We start from the raw sequence: 23952 nt of genomic DNA, 5'->3' as shown, positions 1-23952 counted from the left end.
ACTACCGAGACCCTTTTTGTGGACATGTGTTTGGAATCTTCATTCTTGTAAGCAAGTGCTCTTATGCATTAATCCATCTCTTTAGTGCCAATTTTTCAATATCTTTAGGAGAACAAATAATTTAAGAATATATATTATACAGTACAGTAGTAGAATAAACCTTAAAACCCAATAAAATGAATGCAATATTATTAGAAATGTACATTTAAATGATGACTTAAATCTATTGCTAATAAATGGCAAAACTTTAAAATTCGCATTCACCACTAAATGGTAATCATGAAGCTAGAACTGGGGGAGAGAACACAGGATGCTCAAAAAAAAAGGAACTGATTTTGATTCACAACTTACACATAATTCATATACATGCCACATATATTACCTCTGTATACAATGTAGAATTGTTGTAAGAGAATTACTACATTATTTGAGTGAATTATTTAAAGAAGAGTCAGGCCTGAAACTGACTATGAAAAGGGTGGTGCACATTTCCAAAGATTTTTGAGGATAGACTTGCATAATTTTTTTTAATTTTAAATTTATTTATTTATTTTACCTCCTGACTGCAGTTTCACCCTTCCTCTTCTCCTCCTGGTCAGTCTCCCACTACCTCCCCTCTCCCTGTCCCCTAATCCATTCCTCCATTTCTATTTAGAAAAGGGCAGGCCTCCTGTGGATATCAACCAATCATGGCATATTGTATTGCAGTAAGAATAGGCACTTTGACTTGTACCAAGGCTGGACAAGGCAACCCAGTATGAAGAAAAGGTTCCCAAAGGCAAACAAAAGAGTCAGAGTCAGCCCCTGATAGCACTGTTAGGCGTCTTACATTAGGAGCAAGCTACACAATTGTAACATACATGCAGAGTGTCTAGGTAAATCCCATGCAGGCTCCCTGGTTGTAAGCTCAGTCTCTGTGAACTCCTATGAGCCCAGGTTATTTGATTCTGTAAGTTTTCTTGTGATGTCCTTGACCCCTCTGGCTCCTACAATTCTTCCTCCCTCTCTTCAGTAGTATCCCCCGAGCGTGGCCTAATACTGGGGTTTGAATCTCTGCATCTGTTCCAATCAGATGCTGGATGAAGCCTCTCTGATGACAATTGGGTGAAAAGCCAATCTGAGTATAGCAGAATACCATTAGGCATCATTACATTGACATTTTTTTCTCCAGTTATGTTTGGTTCTACCCTAGGTCTATGGGCCACCCAGCACTCTGGGTCCTGATGCTCCAGGCAGTGTCAAGGGTAGGCTTACTCTCATGGCATGGTCTCAGGCTAGACCAGCTATTATTTGGCTGCTCCCTCAATCCCTTTAGAACCCTTACCCCAGCACATCCCATAGGCAGGATAGACTAGTTGGAAGGTTGTGTGGCTGTGTTGGTGTCCAAATCCCTCCACTGGAATTCTTGCCTGTTCACAGTAGATGGCCAGTCTGGGCTCCGTATCTGCTATTGCTAGGAGTTTTATGCTTTTCTTATGCTCTGTTGAGAACACACGTGGTCATCATTACTTTAGGGGACAACAAATGGTAATATATGTGATCTTTTCCTAACAGTCTGACAAAGAAATACTTCTTTGTATCCACCTATATGTTTTTCAGTATCCCTGTACTATGCAACCACGTAGATACACAAATCGCACAAATAACTATACTAAGCCTCTTAACAGCACAGAAGCTGAACTAAGCAGCCCCTGCTCCTTCCTAGTTTTTCTATCACTGTTCCTTTATGCTACATTCTCAGAGAACACACAGATTTTCTAAAATGAAATGAGCCACAAATATATAATCTTGTGAAAATAAGTAAAAATCAGAAGCAAACTGAACTGACTGTCTTATTAGACTCATGGCACCTTTCACACATTGGCTTCTGAGCAGTACTTTGCAGACCCATGAAGATATACTTACACTAGCATGATGCAAGGAAGTATTGCTTTCATGAGTGCCCTATCAAATTTAACAACCAGGCAGTAACAAAACTCTGTGCATCTTCATGGCATTCTTTCAGGAAATTGAAATATAATAACTTTAAACCCTAGCCTTATTTTCAAGGTCATATATACAGTTCATGAAAAACCCATATTAATGGATTTGCAATAAGGTGCTTGATGTTATGTAGAAAACAAATCTCTGCATGGTTTTGTTAGAAATAAACATGAGTGTGTTTTATTTAGTAAGATCTATGGTTGGGTATCATTGTTTTCCATGTAGACTCAAGGAATGGACACCACTTATATTTGGGCCATAGTCATTTTCCGTCTCCTAATTGTTTAAATCGTTAATTAACACTATTTAGTATCATACAGATTTGCAAAGGGTTTATAAAATCTCCCTTCATTTTATGCCTTTAGAGGTCATTCATTTTGATGATAACAGTACTTTGAATTAATTTCAGAATAATTATCATTGACAAAGTAATGTATTTAAAGATCAACAAAGAGTCAAATCTTTTAAATACAGTTACAAGTGTTATAAAAGAAAAATAATCCATCTCTTTAATTTATACACAACTTTTATTTCTTGAGTCTCAACAATAAAAAATACTTCAGAATGCTTTATTTTAAATTATATTTTGCATATCAATAGACTACAACTAGCATGAAAAATCCCTGCTTAGTGCTCATTATGTTTCTGTAATCAATATGGAGAAAACATGCAAAATAATTTTATTGTCAAAATACTACAATACTAATATCCTGCATGGGAATAAAACAGTCATGATTTTATTTTATCTTGCTTGGTAATTAATAATTAAAATAAAAGGTGCATTATTTCTTACATTATCTATATTCTAAAAAATCATCTAAATATATAAACTATCTATAGCACTGCTCATTCAAGAATTACTAAAACTATGGGTAGCCTATTTGACATGATTAAGTCAATGTATAAAGGAAAGCTTTTACTGGGGAAAGATTGCAGTCTATGATCATTATGGTGGAAAACATGGAGGCCAGCAGCCAGGCAGTCAGGCAAATTAGTGTTAGATCAGTAGCTGAGAGCTTGTTTCTGATCCACAAGATGGAGACATAGAGATTGACTGGTAAAGGTGTGGGCTTTTTTCACTTAAAGCTCACCCTCAGTGACATACCTCTTCCCACAAAGCATCACTTCACAATGCTCCTTAAACAGTCCAACAACTTAGAATTAAGCATTTGAATATATGAGCCTATGGGGACCATCTCATTTAAGACACCACAGTGGTGAATGCTTATAACCATAGCACTGTGTCAGGAGGAAACAGTAGACCCAGGGACTCACTGGCCAGTTAAAATCTCCAAAATGGTGAGACTAGGGTTCAGTTAGACACCTTATCTCAAATCTTCTTGAATAACAATATAGTTATTACTCCATGTCAACCTCTGGTGTCCAAATTGACAAGTATAAGTATCCCTAAGAGCACACACAGACACACATACAAAAATAACAATGCATAAAATATCATACAAAGCTTTTGTCTGATTTTAGATAAATGATTTAGAGTCATATTGACAGAATGATATTTCCGGATTTTTGTTCATATTTCTAACCCTTTTTAAAAGATGCATTTATTTATTTGTATTTATGTGCATGTAATTACATGAGATTTTATTTACACTGCATATGTGCAGGTACTTCCACAGTCCAGAGGTCCTAGGACACTAGGAACAGAACCCATGCTCTCTGTAAGAGTTTTAAGTTCTCTTAACAACTTAGCCATTTTTCCAGACCCCTTTAATCTTCTTTATATACCAGTTTTCCCCTTCTCTACAATCATTCTCATATTGCTCCTGGTGTTCTGACAAGTAAAGCCTGTATGAGCATCTGTTGAAGGATCTCATTAGACTGGACATTGAATCAACATCTTTGGCTTGAAATGATTCTTACTAACTACTTTCATAAGCCAGCCATTCAGCCTCCATGCATCCCCAGTGCATGCACAGAACTGTTTTCAAAGAAGCTGACCCTTGACCTTAAATGAACTTTGGAGGCTTGACTTCTTCAGAATAGTCCTATCTGAGAGGTATAACATGGAAGATCCAAACTGAAAGCCATGATTGTGGAGGAAAGTATGAAAGAAAATAAACTCTCCCTCATTTTACCATTTATATTTTTATCATAAATTTACATGCAAAATTTAGTTTTTGTAGTATACAGCATAAGCATTGAAATATATGTTTACACATTGGAATGGCTAAGCCATTAATTAACTTAATCATTACAAAGTCATCACTTGGGTAATAAGAATACTTTGCACCCACTAACAGTACTTTCAAAACCATTAGTAATTATCTAAATCATGTTGTGTAATGAATATCTTGAACTTAACCTTCCATATAGCTCAAATTTTGATACCTAACACATTACCTGGGTCCTTGCCTCTCATCCCCAATATATGATAAGCACAGTCTAGTATTGAATGCAATGAATTCAACTACTTGGGTTTCTACAAGGGGTAAGATCACAGGGTGTTGAATTTTCTGTGACTGGATTATTTGCTTTAGTATAATAGTTTTCTATTAATTTAAGTTAAAAATCTCTACCTAACACAAAAAGAAAAAATGGATTGAAAAATACCAGGAAGTGTCTCTTTTGAAAGTAATTTCCTCCTTTCAAATACTTACATGATGTTGTCTTAGTTGTACATCTTTTTGCAATTGTGTGAGTGTAGACTTGAAAGACTCAAACATATCTCATAATAAGTAAGATGCATTCAGGCCCTTATAGAAGTATATAGTCACATTTCTATAATATATAAGATATATATATATATATATATATATCATATATGTGCATATATATATATATGATTATATCTGTACAACAAAAGACACAGTATAGATAACCATGTCCAAATCCATTTTGAGAAAATCTTGTCAGTTACTAAATTTGTTATTAAAAATCTAAAACTGCTTGCTTTTTACAAATCAACTAATCACATTTATCTAAAAATTTATTTCACTCCAGAATAGATGTTTCTAGAATGTAAATGAAATTTGGCACAGAGTGCTTTTCTTTACCCAAAGACACATTAAACACAAGTGTCGTACATTAGTTGTACAGGTAGATTATGCACTAAACTTACTGTATCTCCATTAAGATGCTAAATGATTTTCTGTCTTACATCAGAAATCTGGGATGAGATCCAGGATGGAAGGATTTGGGAAAAGAAGATGTAGGGCAGTATCTTACAGGTTAACTCATGCCAAAATCTTCAGAACTGCCCATGGGTTTTTGAGGCAACAGAATCAGCTCTCTTGAGGCTCACAGACACCTCTTTATATAAAATTGGTATGTAAGTGAAGAGTGATAAAGTAATCCTGCTTTGACTTAGCAAATAGATCCTTTTTTCCATAAAACTCTTTATAAAGATTCATTTGAAACATCTGTGCATGCAGCTTTAACATAAGCCAAAGTCTGCTCTTAAACAATGGGCCATGAGGGAGCCATCCTAAGTCCCTTTGAAACATAAGAGAAGCACACTTTCTTACCCATATGAATAATATGATGTCCTCACAAGGTCGTTTTCAATAGAAACAAAATCAAGTTCCTTCTTTTTTTCTCCTGTGATAATGAGAATATATGTCTAGGAGTGAGGAAAAAACAATAGCAATAGCCAATGTTTGTCAGACTCATTCTGTCCACAGCACCTCTTGAATTACAAGTTTATATAGTCAGCAGCACAAATATCTTGGTAGAGAAAGGGCCCTCAAAAATTTGTTTAGTGATCCATTATAAGAAATTTTAAATAAAAGGAAAATTGCTAAAAATTCATGTTTTATGTTTTATAATACTGAATAACTACTTATTTAAAAGTGGGGTATTTCAAATGAAATGCAAGTGTATGTAGATTCAGAGTTAACACCCACAAACAGAACAAATATGTTTCATTTTGAATACATTTGGAGGTCCAGAAATTAGTAAAGCATCAGGATTGGGGAAGCTTTCTAAATAGAGGAGAAACAATGTCCTATAAAGAATTAATGGAGAATAATGGAACAGGGGCGCGCTAAATGAGGTGGGAAATGGGAAGGCAGAGCAAGAAGGGAATAAGTGAAAGAATGAATAATACTAAAGAATTTTCAAAAGAGTCACATAGAAACCTACAGCCATAAAGGCTTCCTATAGTGTATGCATACACATACACAAAAAGAGAATATAAGGGGTTACTCTGTAAAGGGTAACAATTGACCATACTAGACACCACAGGATAATAATGTTACTTCTTTTCAAGTTTTGGGGAAAATGACATTTCATAGAATGCTTCTAGAACTTGATAATAAGTCCCAATGCTGAAGGTACTATGCATTTGAATAATAAAACATGAAAAAAGTCAATCTGGTATTAACCTGGATGCTCTATTCCTAATGGCTAGCTTTCCTAGCACTTGAAAGTTGCTATGCATGCTATAGGAAGAGAAAGTAATCCATTACTATTATTCTAGGCATAATATTGAACCACTTCCTTATGACCTATCAGTATACCCATGGATGAGTATATCTCTCAACCCTCATCAGAGATGCTTCTATTTATAATAGATGGTAATTAACATGAAACTAATTAAGGTGTACAGAATAAGTAACTGTAGAGCCCTTAGGCATAAATAGGAGATCTATATTACATAATCTCCTTCCAAGGTTCAAAGATCATGTGAAAGTGTGGACAGTGCTGTATGATGTTCTGTATGCTGTGACTGTGATGCTCTGATTGGTTGATAAATAAAAAAATGATTGGCCACTAGCCAGGCAGGAAGTATAGGTGGAATAAACAGACAAGGAGAATTCTGGGAAGTGGAAGGCTGAGTCAGGAGATGCCAGCATGTGAGGGTACATAGGCAAAGCCACAGAACATGTGACGACATAAAGATGAGCAAAAACGGACTGAGTTTAAGTATAAGAGATAGTCAATGCTAGGCCCGAGCTAATGGCTGAGCAGTTTTAATTAATATAAGCCTCTGTGTGTTTATTTGAGTCTGAGCAGCTGTGGGATGTAGCATGAATCTTAAAATGGACAGACAGGATATGAAACAAAGGACTACTGATTCTTGCCAAAACAAGTATGGTTATGGCTTTAGCAAAAGGCATCTTCTGAGGCCAGGACAATATGGCCCCATCCCTGAAGTGGCCTTCGCAATCCGGAATAGGTACAGAGCCCTTTTCCTCGAAGGCAGCTTAACAGGCAGAGGGCCGATGGCTTCTGTTGTGCAATGGAACAACAGCTGAAAGCTCATGCCTCTCGAAAGTAGACTGGCATTTAAGAGAGGGATGTGGAGAAGAAGGGGATGCTGAGATGAAGCCATATATACACAGCCAAGAAGAATGGACAGCTGAATTCAAAAACTGTCAACAATTTCCAGAATTTAAAATCCTGAATCATGACAGGACACTAGTGGAATTCAGGTGTTTCTGGTATGTGAACTGCTCTCACCCAATGTGAGGTTGAACTGTTGACCTTGTGTACATCCTACTTCACAAATGAGTCTGTCAGATACACTAAGCCTATAGGCTGAAGATGATGCCCCAACACTGTGGAGAAACCTCAGGTGACTACCCAGGCAGCTGGCTGTTTCTATCAACTCACAAATTTTTTGGAAGTTGCTTGCATGCACTTCCTGTTTTTATTTCTGTTAGCTAATATTATTCCCTTCTTGGGTCTCTGAGGGAGTTGAAGATTAGTTAGTTATGGTTGAAAATTAATTAGGATAGAAAGTTCATTAGATACATCTTGGATTTACCAAAATAGAATAGATAATGGAATTATTTTCTCTGATTTGTCAAATACCTGTTTAGGTATTTATTACTTGTATATATTGTATATAGTTATTGTACTTTTGTATATAGTTTTTCTTTTGTTAGTTATAACCTTTTGCTTTTTTTTTCTTTTTATTAAAATAGAAGAGGGGAAATGTGGTGGTAATCTAATTGTACTGAAATGTGATTTTGATTGTATGTTAATAAATAAAGTTGCCCGGGGGTCAAAGCTATTAGAGCCATAGCAAGAGTGTGACGGTGGTGGCACACGCCTTTAATCCCATAGATCTCTGTGTGTTCAGGGATACAGCCAGCATTGGAGACATATGCCTTTAAGACCTAGGGGGCTGTACATTCAGACAGTGACGAGGCAGTCACGTGTTTGGGTTTACAACCAATGAGAAGGCAGAACAAAATACTATAAAATGACAAACAGACAGGATATAGCTCTCTTTCGGGAAGCTGTGACATGGCAGGAGGAAGGGTGAGATTTTTGCTCTGAGTTCTGACCTCTTGGCTTTCTCTTTTACATTGTTTCTGTGTTTCTTATTTAATAAGACGGTTGGTTACATCTACAGTGGGACTGATGGGCAAGAGGGATTTGTCCTGACTACAGGCCAGGTGGGACTTTCAGCTACAGGACAAAAAGATTGTAAGTGCCAGAGGTTGTGAATAACTTCAAGGAAATGTATTTTCTAGACACAGACATGGATTTACAGAGTTTTGAAAGGATGTACAAGACTTGTACAAACTCGACCCAGAGAAAACAGCACAATGGAGAGAGGAGGTAGTCATCAAGTCCCAAACCTAGCTAAACAAGTATTTGCATTTGCTAATCTTTGAGAGAGGGAGAGTCAGTTTTCTTCAAGAGTGTGGACCTTAGTAAGTTGATCATGTTTCAGTGAATGGCCACATATTTGCTAATAAATGACCAACATAAATTGTACTAGATGGGGGAAAGAAAGGAAGAAAAAAAGAGAGAAGGGAAAGAAAGAAAAAAGGAAAGGAAGGAAGGAAGGAAGGAAGGAAGGAAGGAAGGAAGGAAGGAAGGAAGGGGAAAGAAAAGAAGGAAGGGAGGAAGGGAGAGAGAGGGAGGGAGGGAGGGAGGGAGGGAGGGAGGGAAGGAGAGTACTGTGGATATCGCTCTATATAAATAAAACACTGATGGCCAGTGACCAGGCAGGAAGTATAGGCAGGACAAGGAGAGAGGAGAATTGGGGAAACAGGAAGAAGGAGGGAGACACACTGCAGCCACCGCCAGGACAAGCAGCATGTGAAGATGCCGGTAAGCCACCAGCCATGTGGCAAGGTATAGATTTATAAAAATGAGCTAATTTAAGATATAAGAACAGTTAGCAAGAAGCCTGCCATGGCCATACAGTTTATAAGTAATATAAGCATCTGAGTGATTATTTTATACATGGATTGTGGGACTGCAGGGCTTGGTGGAACCTGGAGAGAAGCCCTCCAGCAACAGAAGGGAGGAAGGAAGGAAGGAAGGAAGGAAGGAAGGAAGGAAGGAAGGAAGGAAGGAAGGAAGGAAGGAAGGAAGGGAGACACAAAATCAAGGGGTTAGGGAAAGGAGGTGGATCTTGGAGAATTTCAGGGAATGAATATGATCAAAAAACTCTGTACAAATCTTTCAAAGACAAAACACTCACACCTTCTTTACAACTTCAAGTTCTGTAAATTTTCTTTTTCTTTTTCCAAGATATTAAAGTATTCTTATTTTATCCTTATATTGAAAATAGCTTTTTTTTACACACATAATATCTTGATTATGGTTGCCCCTTCTACTCCTCCCAGTTCCTCCTCACTTCCTCTCCCATCCTAATCTACTCCCTTTCTGTCTCTCTCTCCAGAAAATAAACAGGCTTCTGTGGGATAACAATAAAATACAACAAAATAAATTATAAAGCATACAACAAAAACTATCACATCAAAGTTGGACAAGACAAACCAACAGAAGGAGAGGCACAGGAGGTCAGAGACCCACTTACTCACACACTTAGCAATCCCATAAAAACCCTAAACTGAACGCTCATATATATATGAGCTTATGCAGACCCATGAATGCCCTACGCCTGCTGCCTCAGTCTGAGTTAACATAAGCTTTGTCCATGTTGATTTAGATGACCTTATTTTCTTGCTGTTCTTCATCTGATCATTCAGATACACAATTTGATTATATTCTGGTTATTTTGCATTCTGTGCATTCTCCTACTAGAATTCTAATAGAGAGGCATCTTAAATGGATACTTTTAGCACAGAGAGCAAAAAATTAAAGATGTTTGTAAAAAGGGTTTCTGAGTTAATTCTGAAAGGAAAATTAAGACTTTATCAATTAGCAGGAATAGACCCAGCAAAAATTGTGGTACCTTTTACTAATGCTGGAATTTCCTCATTATGGACAGAATTTAGACACTGGAGAAAGAATCAATAAATATCCCCAAAACAAGAGTCTTCACTTTAAAAGAAAACTAATTGGATCCTTCCTCACATTGTATGGAGAGCACCAATTTCTGGAGCCCTTACATTCTATACTGATGTAAACAAGTTAGGAAAGACAGGTTATAAGCCAGTAAATTGGCTCAAATCCCTTATGATTATATTCAAAACTCAAAACTATATGCTATTCTCATGGTATTATTAGATTTTTCCAGAACATCTTAGACTCTCAATATGCAGAAAGAGTTGTTTTGCATATTGAAACTGCTATACTTATTACAGTTGATACAGAATTAACTTTGGCATTCATTCAATTACAAGAAATAGCCAGAAATAGAAATCATCCCTTTTATATGACACATACAGGTCTCCCAGGATCTCTAGCATGAGGTAATGCCACCTAGATGACAAACACCACCCAAAGATCAGCTTTTGACTATAAGTGGCTCAGGACAATTTCAAGGTGGCTAGCTAAAATGGTCCAGCCTCACAGACTACTCTAGCCAAGACTTAATATAACCACTGTGTTTTCCTTTTAAACAGAGACTGGAAAGCAAATGATACAACTATCTCTCCCAGGACATGACAATTATCCTAATTTTTTCAGGGTCCCCTAAAGATGCTGTCATCCACAAATAACAGGAAGTAATTTTAAGAATATGATGTCCATATTCCCAAGAGGTGGGATAGGTGTTTTTTGGTCATTCAGTGGGTTATGGATATTTGCCATCATTTAGTGTGGTTGGTTACAAGTAATTATTGGTAATGATCAGGAAAAGAGCTGTACAAAGGAGATTAGATTCAAGAATCTTGTTCTAAAAAGAAAAGGGGGGATATAGATACAGGATAAAGGGGTAGATTATTGAATCTACTTTTAAACCAAACAAACACAACTGCTAGTCTTAAATATTTTACAATAGTATAGAGTTTTGTCTATTGATACAAATGTGAGGTTATTTTTGTTATACTATATATAAGTCTCTACTTGTTTAAGATATTTTTGTATGTTGAAACAAATTTAAGGTTATTTTTATTAGATCCTACAGTACCTGTTTCTACTCATGTTTAAGGTATTGTGCCTTTATAGCTCATCTAGCAAGGCAATTCAAATTTCTAGTCCTTAAAAGTTATTATTACGGGGCTGGAGAGATGGCTCAGAGGTTAAGAGCACTGACTGCTCTTCCAGAGGTCCTGAGTTCAATTCCCAGCAACCACATGGTGGCTCACAACCCTCTGTAATGAGATCTGGTGCCCTCTTCTGTATCCATAATAAATAAAATAAATCTTTAAAAAAAAAAAAAAAAAAAAAAAAAAAAAGAAAAGTTATTATTACAAACTATTTAGGATAATAAAGAAATGCAGGTTAGTAGTCACTTATTACAATCAAACTGGTAGTCATGTTAAACATATTTTCAAAGTCAAATAGAGATATATTTTAGATAGGTGGTCTTCAAACACTTCAGAGATCTATACAATATGGCATTTAATATATTTTAATAGAATAGGTTTTTTATGACAATGAGACATAACTGCTCCTGGTAGCACCTATCTACTTCAGAGAAGATGATGTGTATCGAAGAAACTCCACATGGAGTTTACCTTCTTTGTGTCAAAAATTAGCCACTGGAGAGGAAATTGTCCTTGCCTTCACTACTGATACTATGGTGTCCAAATTGAACAAACAGGACACAAAAGTAAATGACTGCTAAACTTTGCCAAGGCAGGACAGTCCTTCAAAATCCCTGCTTCACAGAAAAGTCTGTCAGATATTATAGGCCTGCAGTCCTAAGATGGATGCCCCAAATATAGCAGGAATCTTAAAAGTTCTTATTAATAAAATCAAACCTGAGCCAGGTATTGGGGTGAACTGGAAGATCAGAGAACCAAAACAAGCCATAGCTACCTCACCTCGCCGGATCCTCAGTTGGTCTTGTTTCCTCAGACTGGAGGCCTCTGAGTCCTCATCCAGAATGGGTCTCAGATGAATTGTGCTGCTCAAAACCTAAAAGCTTAACTAGCTAAATGCTTAACCAGCCAAAATGCTTTTAGTTTCTGGTCCTCACACCTTATATATCTTGCCTTTCTGCCATCACTCCCTGGGATTAAAGGCTCGCTTTCTGGGATTAAAGGTGTGTGTCACCATGCCTGGCCGTTTCCAATGTGGCCTTGAACTCAGAGATCCAGAGGGATTTCTACTTCTGGATTGCTAGGATTAAAGGTGTGAGTGCCACCATTTTCTAGCCTTTGTATCTAGTGGCTGTTCTGTCTCTGACCGAAGATAAGTTTATTAGGGTGCACAATATTTTGGAGAACATAATACCACCACACCCCAATATTATAGATGAACCTTGGGTAGCTATTTAGGCAGCTAACTATTTCTGTTACTTTGTAGTTTAAGAAGTTGTTCATTCTTAACTTCCTGTTTACTCAGTTAATATTATATCATTCTCAGGTCTCTGATGGATTTGAGGATTAGATAGTTATAGTTACAATTTTCCTTGTTGCCAGACTCAGAAAAGGAACTCACAAAAGAGGTATAAGGCATATACATTTGAGAGATATAAAATGATAGTTTTGGGTTAGTAATACAAGTTAGGATGGAAAGTGAATTTGGTACACTTTGAACTCACCAAAATAGAAGAGATAATGGAGTATTTTCTCTCTTTGTCAAATGCAAATGAACTGGACATTTTAAACATAATTCTTACATATATATATATATATATATATATATATATATATATATTGTTATTGCACATATTGTATATAGACAAAAAGGGGGAAATGTGTGATATTTTGATTCTGTTCTGACAAATAAAGCTTGCTTGGAGTTGGAGGGTGGAGTTAGCCACTAGTCTACCAAAGTTCACCACAGAGGTTTTGGAAGACTGAGAACAGATGGAACAGGAAGAAGTAAGTTGGGGTGGGGAGGGATGTGGCTCACTGTCTGGAGTGAGCAATGCAGCAGATAGGGAGTACTGGTGATTATTATGCTTCTCTGATCTTTCATGGCATAACCCCTATATCTGACTCCTAAAATTCATTGATAAAGAATATTTACAGTAATGGTTCAAGTTGGAGTTTAACAACACAAACTATAGAAAGCCTAGAAACTCCTGGAAACTGAACAAATCTCAATTGCATTACCATTGGGTCAAGAAAGAAATTAAAGACGACCTAGTATTCAATGAAAGTAAGTGGTCAGCTTACCCAAACTTATTGGATGCAGTAAAAGCAGTGCTAAAAGGAAGGTCCACAGCATTAAGGGCATTCATAAAAAAATTGGAGAAATCTCATACTAGTGACTTAAAATAGAAGTGGCTGTCTCTAGTGGAACCTCAAGCATATCTACTGAAAGCAATCTTCTCTAAAACAATGTGGGAGAATAATTAGAAATACCCGAGAGATGCCTCTGGCAGCCCAAGTCCTGAAGTTGAGTAGATTGGAAAGATAACCAAAAAGACAGTATTAGAGTAAGTGTAACCTCTTATGCATTTGCTGGCTGTTGATAGCTAGGAAATTGAAATTAAATTGGAAATCCACAAGTCAAAATTTATTTCTTTCATCAATTTATCCAGGGACTTAATTAGGTGAGTAAAACATGTAGTTGCCTAAACATTGTCTGAATAAAAAGAGAATGTAAAGGTTCTCATTTTAGTAACTCCAGGGGACTGACAGGAGAACATTCTTCAAGAAATAAATACATATGGTAATATCAGCCAAAGAAAAAAATAAAGTGCCGTGGAAACTAATTTTAACCTTTTTGGTTGTAGGGCATGTAGCAAATAATTTTCTGTAATTCTTTCAATGGGTAAGTGAATATACACTTCGCAGTTAACAGACAATATTCTTTGATCTATCTTAGGACTTTAGGTAGAATAGATTTGATCTTTATACAATACAGCTTTCCTCTGGTATCTTTGGTGGTATTGTGTTCCCCAAAATATTGTGTACCTTAATAACTTATCTGGGGTCAGAGAACAGAAAAGCCACTAGATACTTAAGATAGGCAGTGATGGCACATGCCTTTAATCCTAGCATTCCAGAGGCAGAAATCCATGAGTTCAAGGATACAGCTAAGCATAGTGACTCATGCCTTTAATCCCAGAAAGTGAGCCTTTAATCCCAGGGAGTGATGGTAGAAAGCAGAAAGGTATAAAAGGCGTGAGGACCAGAACTAGAGACATTGGCCTGGTTAAGCATTCAGGCTTCTAGCAGCAGTTCAGCTGAGACCCATTCTGGATGAGGACTCAGAGGCCTCCAGTCTGAGGAAAGAAGACCAACTGAGGATCTGGCAAGGTAAGGTAGCTGTGGTTTGTTCTGGCTCTCTGATTTTCCAGTGTTCACCCCAATAACTGGCCTCAGGTTTGATTTTATTAATAAGAACTTTTAAGATTCATGCTACAGGTATCTTATTATAACAGACTTCATAGTCACAAAGAATATTACATAAATTAGAACAAGCTAAAAAGACTTAATTTTCCTAAAAAAAAAAAAATTTTTGCAACTCCTATAAGGCCTCAATGTTAAAAATACCTGTATTATTCTATTGGCTATATAAGTACAGAATAGAAAATAAGAAAAGCATAATTCTGATGATGAGTACAATTCTCCACTCACAGCCTCAAAACTAAACCCATATCCAGTGTAGCACTAGCAACTTTTACCCATCACACAAAGTGACAGTTATTGAAGTACTTGCAAGGAATGCAAGATCACACTTCTGAGTATAGTGACACTTGAGCATCCCTTTGATTGGGTGACTATGGAAACAAGCTGCATGGAAGTTCAGATAATGACATCATCCTAAACTTTTTCTCTTCTTTCACTCTTCTGTGGACTGAAGATGGGTTTCAGCAGTGAGCTATAAGAATCACCAGACCCCCTGCCCAAAAAAAGGCCGGGTGGTGGTGGCGCACGCCTTTAATCCCAGCACTTGGGAGGCAGAGCTAGGCAGATCTCTGTGAGTTCAAGGCCAGCCTGGGCTACACAGAGAGTTCCAGGAAAGGCTCAAAGCTGCACAGAGAAACCCTGTCTCGAAAAACCAAAAAAAAAAAAACCTCACAAAGTGCTAAAAAGTCATTCTCAATATCTCAATACTAGCCAACCCTATTAGCTTAATGCAATTAATTTTACAGTTCTACCCAAAAATGTATTAATGGTAAAAATTATTATAAAGAATATACAGATGATTTACTAATTCATTTCTTGCAGACTGGCTAAAGGTCTAGACTGAAAGAAGTACAATATTGTACTTTCAAATGAAGAAACAGAGAAGTACAAATATTCCCTACCAAAGTAACAAATATAATATATAATATAACATTTATAATGCCCGATAGAAAAGAGCATATATAAGTTTCTGGATTATGTACTAAATTCAGACATATTTATTAATATCTCCCAATTCTTCTAGTTTTTATTTTGAATGAAAGGGACCCCAAATACATTTTCCTTACAACAATCATTTCTTCAAAAAATTCTGGAATATTAAAATATTCTTTTAAGATAATACCAATTTTGAAATAAAGATTTATTTATATTATTTTGTGTGTAGCTGTATTTGTTGGTTTGTGTGTATTTAGGTGTGTGTAGTGTGTGTGTGTGTGTGTGTGTGTGTGTGTGTGTGTGTGTGTGTGTGTGTGTGTGTTTGTGCTGTCCATATACTCGTGGATGTGAGTTCATCCACTGGAATATAGTGGTTAGCCTACCATGGGCCACACTTTTAAAGAAAACTAACTCTTCCTCTCACAAAAGTCATCAGCTGTAAGTAGCTGTTCATCTGGGGGTAGAGTCATCTCATGAGCCTTTCTCCATCAATGTAATAATGACTGGTTTGATCTTGTGCAAGTCTTAAGCAGCAATCACCACTACTGTGAGTTCAGGAATATTACTGCCCTATCCTGTCCATAAACACTGCTTTGGTCTTTCCTGACCTCTGGGCCAGCCTTCTTGTCTCCTCTTCTATGATGGTCCCTGAGTCTTCGGGTTGGTGAATGGTAGAAGTGCCCCCATTTGAGGCTGAGCACTCCACAGACACTTGTTCTATGCACTTCGATAAGTTGTGAGTTTTTACATTAACAACCATCTGCCGAATGAAGAAAATCTTCGGATAAGGTGTGATAGCTACACTAATCCACAGATATGGAGATATGAATTCAGAGGGAAGTTTGATACTATGTCCAAAATAATAATGATAAGATCACTACTGGGGTCTATTAGATAATTTTAAATGCTAAAACTAAAACCTATTGGTTATTATTGTATTGCTTGTTCTTTTTTTCCTTAGAGCTTTTAACAATTAAAGATAACACTTCAAAAGATATTATACTTTTAAAGGAAAGTAACAAAGAGAAAATTCTCTAGCACAGTAAAAAGCCAATCAGAATCAGGCAACTTTGCTTTTAGCAAATTCTATGTAAGTCATACCTTTTGTACAATCACTTGAGGATTTCAGTAAATATATTCCATTGAATCTGTGCAAATGGAAGCAGAAATTATCTACTGCCTTATATTTACAAAGAGAAATTGATGACAATTTTTAACATTAATTTAGAAGCAAAACAAAATACCCACAGTTAGGGTGCTTTCTGTTCTGTATGAGGACCATAGTTCATCCTTATGACCTACTTCAGGTAGCTCATAATTGTCTGTAACATAGGCTCCAGGGAATCTAATTTTCTCATCCAGGGGCACCTACAATCATTTGTGCAGAATCACACACACACACACACACACACACACACACACACACACACACACACATATATATATATATATATATATATATATATATATATACATACATACACACACACAAGCATGCACATACATACACATACACACAGTGAGTATTATTTTGGCTGAGATGTACCAACAAGAAACTCAGCAATTGCCTTGAATCACAAACGGAGGTAATTATTGTTGTTTGGACCTAGTAAATCTGCCAAAACTCTCCTTAGAGAATTCATAATCACAAGCATATATCTTTCTGGAAATAATATTAATGTATGTTATACAACAGAGATAATCATCAAATAGATTTACAAATCCATACTTTTAGAAACAAAGTTCTCAATAGCCCAGAAGTCAGAGGAAACCCAGCCTCTGTCAGAAGAGGCAAGAATAAGCAAAGCTAAGTATAGACATAAAATATAGTATCATTCATACTCGAGGAAGAAATAAGTTTTTGCTGTGGCTATGAGTTGGATGAGAGAAATAAGTCAGTCATGCAAAACAATTCCATTTATGCAAGTTATTCAGAGAAACAAAACAGGAAACAGAACGGTGACTGATAAGAAGTGGGGAAATAGGGACAATGAAAAGCTATATAATTGATATAGAACTTCAACTTTTCCAAATCGAAGTTATTAGTTTTGTAATAGAATTATGTGAATATAGTTAACGTTACTGAACTACACTCCTTGAAATAGGGAAGATTGTAAATCGTATGTAGTATGCTTCTGTTTGTTTGTTTGCTTATTTTATCACAATAAAAAAATACAAAATAGGCCTCAGCACATGAACTTTAGGCAAATGTGAAATTATGTGTGTAAAATCCTAAGAACAGCCAGGCAGTGGTGGCGCACACCTTTAATCCCAGCCCTTGGGAGGCAGAGCCAGTCAGTTCTCAGTGAGTTTGAGGACAGCCTGGACTACCAAGCAAGTTCCAGGAAAAGTGCAAAGCTATACAGGGAAACCCTGTCTCAAAAAAAAAGAAAGAAAAAAGAAAAGAAAAGAAAAGAAAATCCTAAAAACAATTCTTCAAGTAACTCCTGAATAATCATTGACACTTTGGAGCTGAATTCTTCTTGCCCTGTTAGCCAGAGCTACCACCAGTGCTGTAGGTTGGTGAATGCTGCCAAGGCAATGATGATGTTATAATGGAAAGACACTTTGATGCTTCCCTACCAAGAAATACACTCTCACTGAACAGAATCCATGGCTTACTTCCTTGTATCAGAAACTTCTGACTCTTAAATTTAGAGAACCAGAATTCCCACCCTGGATTTAGAGACAGACATAGGTCATTTATATAATTCACAGGCTATGAAAATTCAACTAAACTAAAGGAAATTAAAATTCTTGTTATTCATTTTGTATAATTTCCCCAGCTCTTCAAATCACACAGTTCAGAATGAGACTCACATAGGTCACTTTTACAAAAATACCTGATTTTTATTTAGAACACTATATGCACATGGGATGTTTTCTTTGATTTGAATCCTCACTACGATATACCACACTTTGACCTTCGCTTAAAATTTGTGAAAGCAAAGATAGAAAGTGAAGGTTAAGACAGTTTTCTACTTAGTAAGACTTTTATTTTTTTTTAATTGAAACTATGAAACCTAGCTGAGATTTCTCTCATGGTTTGTTATTTTTAGCTGTAATGGTAGGATGTGTAGTTTTGTTCTGTTGGCAAGCTTCCTGGGATTGCTTTTTTGCATATGACAGAGAAATGCTTTGCAATCCATTTTCGAGTTACTCTTTCTATGAAAGTGTGCACTAGGCTGCTATCACTATCCAGTCTGCTGCCACAAAATATATACATTGTTCTGAAACATAAATCTCCATCTTCAGTGGCATAATGAGCTATAGATGAGTAATCTAAATTTTAAAGATGAAAAAGCAAGTGAAATCCCATTTCACAAAATGTCATAACATGCTATATACCTGAGAAAGAACCCACTGGAAGCTCCTTCATCATTGTAGCAGCTGTGATTGTAATCATTTCTAAATGATGTGCTCCACTGAAAAGGGTTGATCACACACTTTATGCAAAGTTAGAGTACCCAAATATATCTCCTTGTCTTGTTTTGTCATCAGATGAGTGAGAGCATATTTAGGCTCTCCATAAAATCCAAAATCCTGCTCATCAATGTGAAACAGTCTCTCGACTTGAACCCTTCCCTGAAATACTTAGCTGTTACTTCAGAATACCAAACTACAAATGCATAGAAAGGGCATGTGTCTATAAAAATGAGCAGTGTTTCTAAAATGTCCTTATCAGTCATGGCAATATTCTGTTGTTAGATCGTTTAAACCAATGTGAGAATATATTTTAGGCTGAGATGTTCTTAGCGGACTACCATAGATTATTTATTTATCTCTTTGTCAATGAATCACCACGACATAGATTATTTTCTTGGATTCTGTATTATACCACTGCATCATAACTGAAAAATAAAACGGCAGCAGTGAAAACAATGCATGTATATTACCCATGCACCACAGACCTGGAATATTTAACTTGGGCAGAAATTTTTACATTTCTTCTGAAAAGACTCATACCCTTCCATCCAGATCCACTCTAGAAAATTGTGTTCAGTTTTGTGGGTGAATCATGAATGTGCTTATTTCTGAATTTCAATGTTTTGTTTCCTATGCTCAACCATATTTTGGCTACTGAAACTTCTGTTTTTCAACATGTGCCACACGATGCCCAGTTTCCTGTGAACACTGAGTCACTCCTCTCACACTCTCCTGTTTGTCACCTATCATTGTCTGCTCACCTGGGCACAGTCAAATCTGCCTCCTGCCACTTCTTTCTCTATGGTTGGCATTCTGGCTTGAGTTCTGTTGACTCCCCAGTTCTAATTTGACATGGCTAATCCTTGGTGGAAAATCACACAGTTCTTTCCAACTTTGAATTGACACCCTGATGAAGCACTAAATACTAACTACTTGACCTTTGCTTGCACCAGCTTCCCATGTGCTGGACAAGCTGCATCCTTTAACTATGTTTCCTAATTGAGATCATTAGTCAAGAAGTATTTCTAAAGTCAGGTTCACTTTTGTTTCTGATCCTACTCTTACCCTGATTGAACTGCAGGGATAAAACTTTCCTACATTGTACTTATCCTTGTCTGTTAGCCGAGGCACAAGAAGAATATATGAAGACTGATCTACCTCAAGAGTCAACTACAGCACTCTTGGGTGTATACCTAAAGGACTCTACATACAACTGCAGAGATACTTGCTCATTCATTGTTTCTTTATTCATAATATCCAGAAATTGGAAAATTATAGATGTCCTTCAGCTCATGAATAGATAATGTAAATGTATTACATTTATACAAGGGAAAACTATTCAGCTCTTAAGAAAATGAAATTATGAAAACTCAGGCAAATGGGTGGAGCTAAAAAATATAATCCTGCATGAATTAACCCAGGCCCCCAAATACAAAGATTACATGTTTTCTCTTATATGTATATACTAGTTTTTAAGTTTTATATATGTTATTTCAATATGAATAACCACAGAGGTTAAGTGACTAATGTGGGATAAGAATGGAGGATAGAATATACCAAGGAAGGGAAAAATAGAATAGAGTCATAAAAATAAAATAGGACAATTAAATGTGGAAAATTGTAAGAGGTCAGCGTAAAGGAGTGAATATGGAGAGGGATAACTAACATCAAGGTCCCATTAAAGTGTCATATGGAAAACTATTAGTCTAGTATCTTCTTAAAATATAAAAAGGGATTGTAAATGGAGCTGTCATATAACAGGGAAGATATTATATACTACCAAGTCAAATTCCCAATGTCAGGAATGGGTTACATCTTGTTGACATAATTATCTATGAAGTAAAGTGGTCCTGTAGATTCCCCAAATATTGCAGGTTACAGCTAATGCTATTGAGTACCCTCTACAACCTGACATTCAGACCTCACTGGTTACATTCTTAGCTCATCAAACTTGGAGAAATCAAATTGGTACCCAGATAGAAGATTCATGCCTAATGACAAGTGTTCTCAGTGTTGGAAGATATTATGCACACTACTCAAAGAGAAAAGTACTTGTCAGTCTCACCAACATATGCCCCTGTAATCTACAATTGCAACCTGACTGTACGATATGGTGATGCAATGCTGACACAAATGTTAGCAAAGTAAACAAGCACTATTTATTGGCTTTAAAGTACACTCCATGAGACGGAACCCACACTTGACACTATTAATGAAGCCAACTACCCGAGACTAGATAAATCATGTACCCTAGGTAATAATCATCTATTATTTTTCTAAACGTACATACTAAGAAATTGACTCATCATAGCAAATTGCTATACTCATACATCATTACATCAGTAGCTCTCATCAGAGAAACTTCTTCTTGTAGTAAATGGTAATTAATACAGAGACCTACACTGGATAATGTGCAGACACTAAGAAGCCTTGGAACACTTAACCTGAACAAGTATAACTTTATCAAAGCCTTTACATCAAGATTGATTGATCTGTGAAGAATAGGGGCTAGAAAAAATATTGTGAGAGCCGGAATGGTAGATGACTCTAAGGAAATAGCATCACACACAATGGGGAAGACGAACATATAAACTCACAAAAGCTGTGACAGCATCCACAAGACCTTCACTAATCCAAGACAGGAAAAAAAACAGCATAGAGTAAGAGAAGTGGGAAAAAGTATCATCCTTAAACAAAAATCTATTTGAAACTGATGCCTGATGGGAAATGGAAAATCAATATGGGTAGACTGGATATGTAGGGAGCATCTGGAAGTATTTGGGGAGGAGAAAATATCAAAAATATATTATTTGAAAATTTTAAAATAAAAAAAAAATTTAAAGCTGCAACTATAGAGAAGGATTTCTTTTCCAGGGACACTGAGTCAGACAGCCAAGGGAGTTTTTTTTTTTATTTTGTTTTTGTTTATTTTGCTCTCCTCTACCACATTTCATAAACACTTAGTAACTTATTCCTCGCCTAGCATATTTGTTCACAGGATAATATCTATTTCAAATGTCTGGACAAACTAATTTAGCCATGTACTTAAAAAATATATGGTAGTAGTTATATGCTGTAACTAAAGCCAACAACACAAAGAGAAAGACTTATTTTATTCTTTCCCAAAGTGTTTTTTCTATTTATTAAGACTTGCAAGTGTGATGTTTTGCCAGGTATTGGTAGCTCATGCCTTTAATCCTAGCACTCAGGAGGCAGAGCCAGGTGGATCTCTGTGAGCAACCAAGTGAGCTCCAGGGAAGGTGCAAAGCTACACAGAGAAACCCTGTCTCGAAAAACCAAAAACAAACAAATAAATAAATAAATAAATAAATAAATAAATAAATAAATAAATAAAAGACTTGCAAGCATCAACATTTTTTTCAACTTGAAGTGTGCCAACACTCTAATAATTACAGAATATGAAAGCAGACAACCAAAATAAAAAATGTATCCAATTACACCTTCCAGTTTTTTATCATGTTAAACTAAGAGGCACATGTATACTATAAAAGTTTGTATATATGAATGTTTGATCCATGTATATTATAATATAATACCTATATGAATTGTAGATATGACACAATATAGATATGTATATATAAACATATACAGCATAGAGATTTAGGTCACATAATTACTAGGTGAAAATACTTATAACACATGTACATTCATTAAAATGCATTTTTATTCTATTGTCAATGTTAAATTTGTATAACTCCCCAAATACTGTTTCTGTTCCTATACAACCATGTCCTTAGATACAAACTTCCTCTCTCTCTCTCTCTCTCTCTCTCTCTCTCTCTCTCTCTCTCTCTCTGTCACACACACACACACACACACACACACACACACACACACACACACACCAGATAAAGGGGAACTAAAATCTACATAATCTATATTTTCTCTTAAGGTTGACAACTTGATTAGTGTTTGAGGATACATTTTTTAATGTCATTCATGTGTCTTTCTACTAAAACCCACATTTTTGTTTCAATTTCCTTACATTGTGTGTCATACCACATAGACATACGATATAAAGTCATAGCATATGAAAAAAATCTATATTACCATTGTAGCATCTAAATCACTACAGTTCTGTACAAACACGAGTAACAGAACCAAATTCTTTATTCTAACCACAAACTTGATATGGATGGATGTTCTTTGCCATCACCTAGGACCTCTTGTTTCACACAACAACTGGTATCATACTTAACAATGAAAGATTTCAATACTTTCTACCAGTGCTGTGCTCAAAAACAAGGTGGGGATAAGTGTTCCAACACTTAGTTTAGCCATGGTAGCCATTGCAATAAGGCATGAATATGAAAAACAAGCAAACTGATTATATATTAAGATTTTAGTGGTTGTTACTTTTAAATAACTTGATTGTGTTTAGAAATCTCAAAAAAATAATATATATAATATATGCTGATATATAATTATTTAAATACACATGAATGGCTGAAAAGACAAGTCAGGGGGTTAAAGAGAACAGCTCTTGCAAAGTACTTGGGTTCAGTTCCAAGAATCCATATTAAGTGTCTTAAAACTGCCTATAACTCCAATTCCAGAAGAATCCAACGTGACTGTTCTCTGTGGGCACTCGCACATACACATGTGCACAAATATACACAGAGAAACATAATGAAAGAAAATTTAAAAATTACAAATACACATGAATATGCTAATAATAGTGATTTACTATACAACATTAAGTATTACAGAGATAGAGAAGTGAGAAATGTGCTGGGAGATAGCTGAGTCAAGTCCTAAAGTGAAATGTGGGAATGATAGTCAGAGTCTGATCCTCAGAACCCACATAGAAAGAAGCTGGGTGTGTTAATGTGTGATTGTAATCCCAGTGCTGGGAAGACAGACAGGAGGATCCAGGTGCTGTGGTTATCTAACCTAGTCTAATGGGTTCATCCAGGCCAATAAGAGGCCCTGTGTCAAAGAGAGAGAGAGAGAGAGAGAGAGAGAGAGAGAGAGAGAGAGAGAGAGAGAGAGAGAGAATGGC

This window comes from Peromyscus maniculatus, chromosome 3 (genome assembly GCF_049852395.1).
Source record: "Peromyscus maniculatus bairdii isolate BWxNUB_F1_BW_parent chromosome 3, HU_Pman_BW_mat_3.1, whole genome shotgun sequence".
Lineage (NCBI taxonomy): Eukaryota > Metazoa > Chordata > Mammalia > Rodentia > Cricetidae > Peromyscus > Peromyscus maniculatus.
Note: the sequence above shows the minus strand (reverse complement) of the source record.